Source organism: Agelaius tricolor, unplaced genomic scaffold (assembly GCF_023055355.1).
Source record: "Agelaius tricolor isolate 1412-34295 unplaced genomic scaffold, bAgeTri1.0.p SCAF_9, whole genome shotgun sequence".
NCBI classification, from domain to species: domain Eukaryota; kingdom Metazoa; phylum Chordata; class Aves; order Passeriformes; family Icteridae; genus Agelaius; species Agelaius tricolor.
In genome coordinates this window covers 2,808,954-2,822,673 of record NW_027269269.1, presented here as the reverse complement: position 1 = coordinate 2,822,673, position 13,720 = coordinate 2,808,954, and the positions used below count along the sequence as shown (strand labels likewise).

General features: G+C 38.1%; 1 protein-coding gene across 2 annotated transcripts in view; it reads left to right on the top strand.

Moving 5' to 3' along the window:
* WASF3 (WASP family member 3) overlaps nt 1–13,720 on the top strand; it is a 65,412-nt gene that overhangs the window by 28,219 nt on the left and 23,473 nt on the right. The window lies entirely within an intron of this gene.

Sequence of the window (13,720 nt, the reverse complement as noted above, 5' to 3'; positions counted from 1 at the left end):
ATGATGAGAATGAGGTTTTGTCAGTGTTGCTGTATCAAAGCATGTTACTTGTAGTACTGCCTGACACTGATTTTAGCTTTAACCACCTCCCCAAGAAAACTCCAACAAAAAAAAACCCCAAAAAAACCAAAACCAAAATCCCTCAAAACTCCAACACAAAATGCTATTAAAACCTCAAAACAGCAGAAAAAGAAAAATCTGAGGCCAACATTATACGTTGAATTATTAAGAAGGTAATGGTGGGCAGAACCTTGACATCTAAATTTGTGATCCTAGCACGTGAGATCTGTCACAAAAGAGCCAGAAAACCAAGAGAGGATGTGATGTTTTGTACCTGGTTACAATCTCAGTATGCCTTACATATCAATAACAAATATATCAAGTGTGTTTAGATTTAAGTTTTTTTACTGTGGTTTTATTTCTCTTAGTATTCTGTTTCTGGTGAGAGGTACAAATGGATATTTGCCTGTGTAAATTAGGTTTGAAAAAAGTCTTCAGTATTGCTAAGGTCAGGAAAAAGGAGTACAGTCTGTCTTGATTTCTGCTGGACCCCGTGTTACTCACTTGTGATTCAGTTGTTGGGGTACAGGGAGCTCCTGTACTTGTGATAACTGGATGTTCTGCTGTCATCTGTAACTGTTACTGTTTCATTTTATGTACTGAAAAATTACACATTGCTTATTTCTCATGTGTCAAGTGGGAATGGTTTCTCTGATTAACTTGAAGATGTTAACTGTGTGGAGGAGAGTGAGGAAGATTAGCTGGGAGAGGGAAATAGCATCCTTAGTGCTCAGGTTACTGTGCACAGGCAGATCACATAGGAAAGATCATGTAGGAAAGACATAAAATGTGTCCCCACCCTGGGAAAGTCTCTGACCAGAGCTCAGCCTTCTTTAGGCACCAGAGTGAAATAACCACAACACAAAAAGCTGTATTAACAGGGGACCTTGATAAGGCTGCTTGAGCTTTGTGGTGATTTTTTTGGGGGTGGTGGGTTGTTTTTTTGTGTTGTTTTTCTTTGGGTTTTATTTTTACTACTGTCTTGAGTGTTGCTTTCTGTCACTCGTAGTATCTTTCTTGATTTATACACCAGTCCTCGATCACATGGCACTTTGTGATAGTGCTGTAGTAGAGTAGCTACCAGAAGATGGACTTTGTGGGAACAGATGGCACACTTGGCTCAGGATAAAAATAGTTGGGAATTTTCAATCACTTAGACTCAGCTGTTGGATCCAGACACAAAACGTTTAGTTCAGTTTTTCCATGAAAGCACCCAAAATAAATCTGGTTTTCCCTCACATAGGTTAGTTGCCATTTCCAGGTTTCTGGTATATAGGTAAAGTCAAGAACCATTATCCTATAATTTCTTTACACCGCTTCTTGGGCTGTCCGTGTGTTTCCTGACATACACGAGGAAATTGCTGCTGCTGTAGTATGGCTGTTCAGATGGATATTGAAGTTGCTTTGACTGCAAAGTATTTTAAGGATTGTGATACATAGTGTGGTAGCCTGAAAAAGCATCATTGCAGGTGTTTCCCAGTGGTAGTCTTTCCTGCCTGGTGAGAACTAGGAGTGGAGGAGGTTTGTTGGGAGTAGAGGTGGAGAAAGTATCATGGCAATTCAACATTAATCTTAAGCGCTTTTTCTTTTACTGTTTGACCTACATTATTGGTCTCTTCCATCATCTCTGTGTCATATTTATAATAAATGTGTATAAATTGCATGTGTATATATAGAACATAAATGTACACAAAGTGTACTTGTGTGTATATACATATATGACATCCAGAGGGTTTCTTGTACAGAAAAGAACTATAAGAAAACTTGACACTTCCCTGTGGCATTTTAAATTTTAGATTAACTGAATTATGTGAAAATGTAACACTTCCATGTGACATTTTAGACCAACTGCTGTGTGTAAAAACAGTTTAACAATAGATATATATTTTTTTTTCAGAAAAATTCTGTTTTAAAAGGTTTTTCATGGTGAATATTAGGTATGGGAAATGGGGAACACTCTGTATTGCCATAAAATGGATATTATTTGACAAAAAATTCAATCCTTGATCCCTTTTTTACTTTCCCTTCCAATGTAAGGTTAACTGGAGTTCTGAGAAACAAATTACTGAATTTGCTTCTGGTTTAGCTTGAGGTCATTGGAGGATCTGAATGGCATGTTGTCCCTGCAGGAGGGCTCCTGAGGCCTCACCAGGTGGCCTTTATCACATGGGCTGTGACCCAGACAGTTATTTCGAGCACTTTAAATCCAGTAAGGCTCTGTTAAATGGGATCAGTGTAAGTCAGCAAGCCTAGCTGCAACTTAGGTTTTCTTTATATAATCAAGGCATTTGCTTCTGATAACCCTTGCTATTTGTGAAGGAGGAAGGCTGGGACAAATGTACTTTAAATGGTCTGCAGGAGTTATTTGTACATTACTGTAGTCTGAAACACTAAGAAAAGGCTTGTTTACAGTTGTTTCAATATTCTATTATGAGTTCTTCCAGCATCAAATTGTCTGAAGCAGTGTAAAGAAATTATAGGATAATGGCTCTTGTCACATAGTTTTTCCATTTCTGTAGGGTAGATAGAATGTGACTGTATATAACTAAACTCTTAAAAGAAAGTGCATCAGATAACCAAAACAGGCTTAAAGTAAGCACTGCAAGGTGTTTAATGCCATCATTCAAGAGAGTATTGAAAGAGTCATACTTACAGTAGCTTCTCAGTGGTGTATCCTAAACTGGGACATGAAAAGCTATGCTTTGTCTTATTTTAATTGTCAGATAGCTGAAGAAGGAATCTACTTGTAATGATGCTTTTTGGACTGCAGTAGATGGGTAGAGAGCAAAGAAATTTCCTTCAAGTGGGAAATATCCTGGTATGGCTAATTGTTAATTAAGTGCTAATGTTTATTCGATAGCAGTTCTCTTGGTTTTGTCATATTTTAATTTTTTAAAAATTATTATCGTTGCTTTGTGGTATTACTATGCTAGAAAAATTAACAGGTACTAAACAGGTGGGAATGACTAGTGTTGCAGTACACAGCAAGTTACTTGAACCATGATTTACTTTTAAGGCTTAATTAATCTTAGCCAGTTTCATGGGAATACTTCTGAGTTTTGAGATAGTGGCCTGTAGACATTTTCTCAGCTGTCTGGGCTGCTGAGTTTTGCTGTGGAAAGTGAGAATTGTGTGGCTCTGTCTGCATAGCAAACTCTGCTCACATCTGATTAAGATCCAAGCCTGTTTCCAGATGACATCTGGAAGCATTTCGACCTGCTAGTGGAGGGCTGTTCCTGACCTAATTAGCTTGGTGGTATAACCAGCTCTCTGCTGCTTTGTGATTTTGTTCCTTTTGACTTCATCTGGTTTACACTTCTCACTGAATGTTACCGTGTAGGGTACTAAAGGTCAAAACAAAATTAGATTTTACAATCTGCTGCTCTTCCAGTCAGTGTTTCAGTACTTCTAAATTTTCATACATGTAATCATTAGGTATTCCAAGTACAAAGAGCTGAATAATTCAGCAGCCGTATGGCTCGCACATGTCAAGATGATACAAAAGGGGAGGATGATCAATCTAAGTCTTCTTTCCTGTGCTGTAGGACAAAGCACTGCTTCCTCCTCTTTCTGTTCTGAGCTTCTCCTAGCTCTGGCTGGGTGCTTCTTTTCAAGAAAGAGGTGGTATTTTAAAGGGTAAATGCCACTTGAGAGGTAGACAGTATAGTGTAGTAAGGTATTTATATTTTCATTTCTTTCAACCATGCTTAAAAAACAAAAGGCTACGACTATTTCTTTATATGCACAAGCAAAGTATTTTTTAGCTGCTGTACCAAACTGGACAAATGAAATTTAAACAAGCTCCAACAAATGCATAGTGTGCATCTTTGCTGTAAAGACAAATAATAAAACCAAAGGGAAACAAATGGTGACTCAGTTCAATTCTGTTTGCTTGAGTAGGAGAAGGGATGATAATAAATTCTTGGGGTATAATACAGAAAGGTCATATGAAAGAAAACCGTGCTTTCAGTGCAGCATAAGTACTTTGTGATTGAAACAAGTCCATTCTTAAGATAGCAAAAACAAAACAAATGCTCTTACATGATTTGAAAAGAGGTTTTTTCCTTTTCAAGTGCATGCATAACATTTACACTGTTAGGTGTTAGTCTAGCAGTGTTAGGTTGAAATTGTAAAATTGATAGTGGCGGTAAGGTTTTTATTGTTTTTTTTAAATGTATGAATGCAGTGGAACAGATGTTCAGAACAGCGTGGAATATTCCTTGTTCCCCATCCCACCATCTCTTTCACACAGAGCCATCTGGAAGGGACTAGGAGCAGGATGAGCAGCCATCACGCTAAGAACAAGATTAACGTGTCGGCATCTTTTGTTGATACTTTAAGCTGGTCACTGTTTGTTCAGCAGAAAGAAACAATGGGATGTCTCATGACTCCCTGTGTGCCAAGATCATTCACGTGGCTATGGAAAGAAGGCAGAAGAGAAAATGTGATTTATATAGAACAATTAATAAATTTAATGGTAGTCAGGCTGGACTTAGACCCATACAGGCAGAAACCAAATTTTCCCTATTCAGCTGTATTGATGTGGCTGGCCACCCTTTACCATTAAGCACAGTGTCAGGGAATAGCATTCTGTTAAAACAGATTCAAATTTACTTATTTGGGAAGAAACTTCTGTGCATGTTTTTTCAGTTCATGCTCTTAATGAACTTTATTTTTTTTACCCTGAATTTTTCTTTTTTACAGAAACAAGTATACCATTCGTGGATGTCTTTCAGTTTACTCAGTTGAATTTCTTTAGTGCCCTTTAGCCTTACATCTTTTGAGATAAAACGTAAGTGTTCTGGCTTAATGAACAAAATTTTGGATGGAGAAAGGACAGCTTGTGGTTTAGAAGCGAGGGACTTTAATCATGTGTGAAGGTGCCCTGGATCATCTGCATTCTGAAACAGAATGAGTAGAAAAGGGTGGGTGGATCTGATGCTGGCAGAGTGATTTGATTCAGTGCAGCAAGCTATTGTATTGTGCACTCTTTGAACTTCTGTTAGATTTCAGGTAAGCAAATCTGTTTCTGAATAGATACTTGAGTAACACTGGGTGTCAAGGAAGACTAAAATGTGTTAGTGAAGGAGAAATTGAATTTCAAAGCTTAACACAAAGGTTCAGTGGTACCACAGTGTATTTTTTGCATAGTTTTCTGTTTCCTTCAAAGAAGAGAATTTTAAGGAATGGAAATTTGAAATCAGATTCAAGAAGGTTATTTGAAAATTAGGTGCTTAAAATCTGAAACTACTACTGCAGTGCCGTAAGCTGTTCTAAAGGCAGAAGATAATCAGAAGAAAGTGACACAATCCAAGATATCAGGTTTCAGATCTCCATTTTCAGGGTAAAGATAAGCGTGAGAAAATAAGAGAGCATAAAACTTGTTAAGGGATATGCATAGATGTTCTGGGGAAAGGTTATTCTGTGAAGAAATGGGGTGATGGAATTAAGTAAATATTAGTGTTTAAAAAAATACTTCAGCATGACAAATATACTATGTATATGCTTTTCCTGTATCTTTATGAAAATGATAAGACATGTTTAAAAGTATAAAGATTTAAGTAACAGGAGTTAAAAAATCTAATGCAATTTACTGGCAAAGATTTTTGCATATTGGGCAGTGGAAAAAATGCTGTGAGTATAAATGACAAAGTCCATTAATTTGAACAGTGAGAACCTAATACAGGAGATACATTCTGTATTCCTGTATAGGTATGTTGCAGTTGGGCTTGAAAAGTTGCCTACTTGGAAACTGAGATAAACCAGTGTTAACCTTTAGTTAAGTGACTTCATTAGCAGAGAGTGAGAAATACTTTTATTTCTTCCTTGAACAATGATGAAGCCATTTAATTGGTTGAGATGTAGGTGATCCCTTGTTTTTGAGCAGGAGATGAAACTTCATCATAATCTGTCTGTACTTCCTGATGATAAGCTTTTTATTTTCTTCAGAACTGCTGTGAAAAGTATTGTGAATGGGAAAAATTATTCTTGGGATTGTGGCTTTGAAATATTACAGTTCTGTGGAGAGGAAAAAGTTAATGCAATAACTTTGAAGTGGTCCCTCAGTCTTCTTCACTGAGGGACTCTTACTTGGCAGTAAACTGTAGACACAAGTATTTAAGCATAAGTTGATGAGACTTTTGACACTATCAAAGAATGGCAGGTGCCCAGAGATCATCTTGAGCTACAGTGGGCAGGTAATGCAAACAGGCTGTAGAACAAAGGGGAGAAGACCCCAAAATACTCACCCCGAAAGCTGTAGAGAAAATAAGTCAATTTCTGACATCATAGTTGTTGATATTATTTTAAAGCCTTTTATATTACAGTCTATAGTGTAAAGGAAAGAACAGCTACTTAATTTTAGGGTGAATCATCCTCAGGGCCTCTTTTCCTGTGTTTGTGAATGTTATCTTTTCTATGCATATTTATAGTCAATCTGAAATATTGAGAACTAAATATAGAGTACCATAAATGTTCACTACTGTGAAGATCTTTTCACTTTTTTCTCTCCCAACTTTTTAATTAATGGAAATTCCTGAATTAACGCATTCACCTTTTGATGGTTCTGCAAACTTTTGTGTTCCAGGCCCACTCTGTTAATAGAGGTAGCTATTGTTCTGCTTCTTACAAGTCTTTTGGAGATGTGAAGGGATGACTAGGAAAATGTACATCCATACAATTTTAGATTACAGATAAGCAAAACTAATTACCATCCCTTCTCCTGTTGTCCTTTCTCTTGTCATTACTTAATGCCTTGATTTCCTTCATAATATCACTGGACCATAAAATCTGCCCTGAAGATCTCAGCACAGATAAAAACTCTGCCAAATAAAGAAAAGAAAACAAAACAACCGTCCAAGTTGGTGAACCTTCAGAAACAGCTCATTGCAACAGACATTGAAGAGCTCTATTAAAGAAAGAAAATAGCTTTAGGAATTCCTGTGCCCTTTTCATCATTGCTAGTACTACGATGGGTATGATGCGAGAGGAAGATGAGACGTGGTGGTCTGATACTGAGAGGAAAAACCTGCTTTCATTCCGGCCTTGACTCTCATCCCTTTCACTCAGACCTGGCTATCAGGAGGAAGATCTGTGGAAACAATGGTGATAGGATTGGCTATACATTAACTTTTAGTGAGGAGGACATTTTCTAGGCATTTCACTTTATTGTTGAAAGATGTGGTTTGTTGTGGATTAGAAATGTTCTTGATTTTTAATTATCCTTAGGAAATAGAATTCTGTTAGATTTTGTGCATCGTTATATCAGAAGTCTGCTCTTGCATCTCCAAACTCCTATCAAAATCAAGAGAGTTGCATTAAAAATTATGTGAAATGTGAAAAAATATGTATATTAACTAAAAAATACAATGTCCCTTAGATTGGGTTAGCTGTAATAAAAGTAAAGTACTTGGTACTTGAAGCATGATTGTGGTTTAGTGAAACAATATTTTGTTTCGATACAAATTACATAATAATGCGGCTGAGAGATGAATTGCATACTTGATAGAATTCGAATAGCTAGAAGAGACTATTAAAAATGAGTCTTGTTTGGATGCCTTTTGATAAAAAATAATTCAGTAGTATTAGAGAGCACTGTGAGACAATAACTGATGGCTAAATATTCTGTATTGTTTTGCACTATACAGAATGTGGATTCACATTCTTGTTAGAATGAAGCCAGTTTAAAAAAAAAGGAAAAAAAGCACAAAACGTTTAACTGTACAGAAGAACGACATTAGATAAATCTTGAATTCAGTAATTTCCAGAATATATGCTATGGTTTGTTTTTAACTTGTCATTACTGTTCATTCAGAGATGACAAGTAGGAAAGGTTCACAAACATCAGGTTCTTGGTCACTAAGGAAAAACCAGAAAGGAGCATGCATTTAAGGCATATTTATTCCTTTCCTTCCATTAGGATAGGAGGAATAGCAGTGTTTATTCTCCATGTAGCCATTTTCTTTCATCTCGTGAAGGGTGAAGAGCCTTTGGAGGACATGGAGATCTGTGATAATGGCACCTCCATGGGGGAAAAAGAATGGGCATGGGAGAGCATCTCGAAAGCTGGTGCTTGGGGTCTTTCACCTTTCTGCTTTCTCTTCTATTCCAGTTTAGCACATACATGAATCTTGAAGGTGGGTGATGGCAGGCAATCTAGAATTACAAACTTGAACAGGAAAATAGTCAGTATTACCAAATTGGGTGTCATTTAGAGTTGGAAATTGTGTGTTGAATTGACCATTAGGACATCAGATATGGGGAAACTTAACTGTCTGTAAAGGTTTTAAATGTTGGAATGCCCTAGACATGGAGACTGTGATAAGGAGGTAGTGTAACTTGATTGTGTGGCTTGATGTGAACAATCCAACAGTATTTCTCTGGTTTTGATGAGGTGAAAGGCAGTTGTCGATTCAGACACTGAAATTCAGGTGAGTGCCTATCAGAGCTTGCACATGAGGTGTTTGAGCACACCATGTCATTCTTGTATCTGTCAAGAGATGCAGGGATTTGGTTGCTCTCTGGGCTTCTGCTGAGCTCATATATATGTAGTCATACAAATTTAGGTGCTTAATTCTGAATGAAATCCCATCTGGTACATTACTCATGGCAAGCTGTGTATTCAGACTGTCTCATTTTTCTTCTCCATAGAAAGAGAATTATGGTATGTATAGAGAGCTGGGAGATTCATCAATGGAAAGCTCCAAAGCTCTCTGAAAAGAATAGGCTATATTCAGGGAGAATTTAGAATTGATGTATAGTAAGCTCTTTTTCATGTAAAATGTTCAGCTTTGTCATATTTTACTAGAGGATATAAGAAGAAATCTCTGAAGAGTTTAAGAAAGGGATTGAACAGTGTCTTTGGGAAAATGTAATAAGTAAACATTGACAAGTAGGGAGGCTGTTTAATGAATCGGAATTTGTTTTGTGGCATTTGTGAATATGTAAAGAATTTAAAATAAAGAACTGTGGAATTCACGTACATTATTCTTAGCACTCATGTAAATTGCAGTGCCTTTTGGGGGATGTGAAAGGACAAAAGGCAGGTTTGGGGAACAGCTGATACTTCGAGTTTTTTGCCAATAGCTCAAATATTTGAAAAATTCATCTTGTCTCTTCTAATAGCTGTTGTCTGCTGTTGTTTGGAAAGATTGCACATGGTGTTTGTCATCTTTCAAGTTTGTTACTGTACATCTGCTCTCTACATGATTTTTTAAGAATCTGGCTTGCCAAGGCAGTGTCAGACTTCTTGCAAGCAGTTTAGCAGCTGCTGTCCAGGGGAAGGCAGTCTGAGTTGACCTGGAGAGGTACTTCTGTGGCTGCGGGGGAAGCATGCAAAGAAAAGCAAAAATGCTTTGATTAAGTCTTCCCATAGCACACTTGCCTCTACAGCAATGAATACTGGGATAAGTGCCTTTTAATTTTAAGACAAAAGGCAAGTTGTTATGGAGTTGTTATGCAAGTTTTTATGGGAGGGGAAGAGACAAGAGAAAGGGAGGTGAGAATACTGAGGAAGCATGGAAAATCTGAATTTTAAAGAGTTGATCTAAGGTAATTCAAGCTTTTGATGTCCTGTTCTTTCAGAATGTGTGTGGAAATCGAGTTGCTGATGCCTGGAGGGTTTGGAGTGCAGTGTCCGTTTGTACTGCAGTCAGAGTTCAGTCCAGCCAGATGTCGAATCTGATCCATGTCCAGTGAGGCACGCATGGGTTTAGTGAGATGTTAAGCGACATCTCACCCTCTTAGTTTTCCTCTCTCCCCTTTTGACTCCTCTGATTTTTCTGGTCTGACACTAGTGTGTCATACATTTCCACTTCAGCCAGTTGTACATGTGCAATATGGCATCTTTCTAGAGTCTTCCTCTCTTCTGCTTGATGTAGCTGATGGTTTAAAGGCAGCTGTCAAGCGTAGGTGGCCTCACAGTGGAGATGAACCCCTTTATCCAAATTATAAGTCTTTGGTTTCATTGTGTATTTACCTGGGGTAAAATGAGTAAAAAAATTACCAATTTAGGATTGGGGCCAATCTACTGCACTGACATAATTTTTGAAAATATTAATTTATTTGCATTAGATTTTTCAGTTATTTGTGGATGGGAGGTGTTCTGTTTTTGGCTGGGGTAGAGTTATTTTTTTCACAGGGGCTAGTAGGGAGCTGTGCTTCAGATTTGTGCTGAACCCAGGGTTGATAAATTAGGGGTGCTATTGCTGAGCAGGGCTTACACAGAGCCACAGCCTTTTCTGCTTATTGTACTTTGACATTGTCAAGGAGAATACTGGGGTGCTTGGGAGATTTGGGAAGAGACACAGCTGGGACAGGCGACCCAAAATGACCGTGGGAGTATTCCAGACCATGTGACGACATGTTCAGTGTATAAAGTGAGGAGAAGAAGGAGGAAGAAGGGGGAATGTTTGGAGTGATGGTGCAGTACTTTGACTTCCCACGTCACCATTATGTCTGATGGAGCCCTTCTGGAGATGGCTGAACACCTGCCTGCCCATGGAAAGCAGTGAATTAATTCCTTGGTGTGCTTTTCTTGTGTGGGCAGCTTTTGCTTTCCCTATTAAACTGTTTTTATCTCAACCTATGAGTTTTCTATCTTTTACTCTCTTGATTCTCTCCCTAATCCAGCTGGTGGGGGACAGAGAGAGCAACTCTGTGGGGGGCTTGGCTCTTGGCTAGGGTTAAACCACAGCTGAAGGGAAGTCATTAAACCTCTGTACTGCAAAATTAAATATGATTTCTAAATGCCAGTGTATTTAATATAGTGACATCACAGTGTATTTCTTGTCTAGAAAGAAACTGGGACTGGGTGTGACTCAAAACAGGTGGAAGATGAATGTGGAAGGCAATGGAATTGCCATTGCAAATTCTTGGTTTCTGCTCCTGGTAACACATTCCCTTCAGTCTGGTTGTGTCTCATGAAGACCCTGTAATTCAGAGACCTGTTTTGTCTTGATTCCTTGTCTAACTTCTTGCTACATAGATTTTGAAATGAATTTAGCCTCACTTCTCATGCATTTTCTTTGAAAAGGATTAAGTTCATCTGAGTTGTGTGTGGTGAAGAAAAAGGTGGTTGTGCTTTAGTAGTAAGGACACAAGCTTTTTACTTAGTAATGGGTTAATATCTAAATAGGTCTGTAGTGTTTAATGCAGTTAGGTAAAGGGTTTAAATTAGAAGAAATTTATTGCAGTTGCAGAGTTCTTTTTTTTTCCCTCTGATTAAGAGCAGGTAGTGGATTGCTTAATTTGTTGCATATATTTACTCATTGGTGTTCAGTTTATCTTTTAGAATTAAACTTCAAACTGAAATGAGATTGCTACATAATAATTTAAATCATGCATTCAAATATGAAAGTTGTTTATTTTTCCCTACCCTCAGCCCTGGTGTGTGCTTTAGCCTGCTCTTTAGAGAAATGGTATTTCATGTGTTGGTCTGTCACTCCCTTGGTAGCTCTTGAACACACTGGACCATTTCGTTAGTAAGTGACAAGAAAACAAAAAGCTCAAACTGCAATTGTATGTTTTCTTCAAATTAGCTTTTACAGGCAAAAAAGAACATTATGTGGAGAAGAGACTTAAATATGAGCTCCTGGTGGAAGGCATTCTGATTGTACTCAGTATGGAAGGTGTTTCAAGAGGTAGAGACGATTAGCTGGGCAGTGCTCATCCAGCTTCCAGCTGGGCCCAGAGTGCTGTGTGGGCTAGTGAGGGAGGTGGGTGAACTGCAAAAGGCAAGGGCAGGGGTCAGCTCTGAGAATGCTAGACAGAAAGCCATGGGAAAATCATCATATAATTAATTTAGCACTAATTTGTGCTCCTTTTGATTTATTTCTTATAAATTATGTTTATATGAAATGCATTTTCACTGTAGCATTTACATTAAAGTGGACGAATTCCTCATAATTATTCCTATTTTGTAGCTCCAATGCACTAGCCTGTTTGCAGAGCGTTGGTGCTAGATGTTGCTCTTCAGTAATAGTGAATTTCCAGTTTTGACTTATTTTTGATCAAGTTCAGAAAAGTGTCTGCAATGGGTATGAAGCAGTATTTTCAAATATATGTTTGTAGAGGAATACAAAAACATAGAACAGAAGCAGGAAGGTTTTTTTATCAAATACAGAAATTGTTCCTCTATTACCTCTAATGTGCTGTGTAAAATTTAGCAAATTCAGCTAACCTTAAATTCTGACATATTCAAATTATCTCATGTTAAGAAAGACGTACAATATAATTCAAGACTGCTGCTTAGAAGTCATGAGTTTGTTCCTTCCTGACTTGTTATGAAATAGTCTTACAGTTAAATAGTTTCTTTTTGTTCATTAAGGCTGTTAAGCTTTTAGAAATGTTCTTGAGAATAAAATATTTTAAATTTTCAGGCGGAAGTAATTACAAAAATTACTGTGCAACATTTGAAAGGCAAAAGGATTTTTTAAATTTACTAATGTGATTTTAATTAGGGAAACTGAAAAGCTACTTTAATTGCTTTAGTACAGTAAAAAAGAAATTTTCAGCTAAGTCTTTCCCAAATGAACTATGTCCTTGGTAATAATGTAACTTCTTGTTCCAGAAAATTTCCATGCCACATGGTTTTAAACAGAATATTATTCATGAGTAGTACATGGACATTGAATTGACTATAGTTTTAAAGAAAACTGCTTTAGATGTTTTTGTTTTATATCGCTTCCCTCTTGGGTGAATTCTGTCTCACTTGGGCATCCTTGCTCTCAAAGCTGCTCTCTGCAGGACAGTGTTTCTATGCCATTGTGCCCTTTTGTGATGCTTTCAGATCTCTTTTTGTGTTTGTTTTCCCCGTCTGTTGTGGTTTAGGAATGGTACTCCACACTTTAGTTTCCCCCCGAGACTTTACAGACCACACTCACTCGCTTGCTCCTCTTCTCCCCCTCTTCTGCCCCTCAGCCCCCAGGGTGGCCAGAGAGGAGAACTGGATGCACAAAAGGCAAAGATCACAGCCTGAGATAAGAACAATTTACTGGAAACAGCAATGAGATGTGAAAACAAACTAGCAGCAACAATATTAATAAGCATATAAAAAGAGAGAATGATTCACGTGCAAAAATGCTCAAAAAATGTAGAGCCTGACTTGACAGAAGCCAGGTTGTTCCTGGCTGTAGAGGAATGCACTGCTTCTTGGAAATGAGAGAGGAATCCCTCTTCCCTGCCCCTGGCAATGATGTGAGATGGTATCAAATAACACAATGTCCTGGACCCTCCCCTTGGTCTGGACTGGAACGAAGACGCCATCCTCATTTATTTCATTTTTCTAAGAAAGCCAATTCTGACAACCTTAGTTTTCTCAGATAAATGTCTTCCTGCATCTGGCATGTTCCCAAAAGCTGTTCAGTGAATGCCCTTATCCCATTCAGAATGCCATGTAGCTCCCCCTGTGGAAAACCATCTTCTTCCTCATGCAGCCTAATTCTGAGAGGCACTTGCCCTTACATGCCAGATGAATTTATCATTTTTGCTGGAAACTGTCAGGGCTGGGGTAGGTCGGTGTCTGACGTCACTGGGGGGTGTAGTGCTTGCTTGGTCTGTTGGTGGCCAGCTTGCCAAGACAGGATGCCAGCCTGCTCCAGACAGTGACCTTTCCTGCCACTCCTGTGGGGACTGCCAGTTTTTTCCAAATGCAAATGTGCAC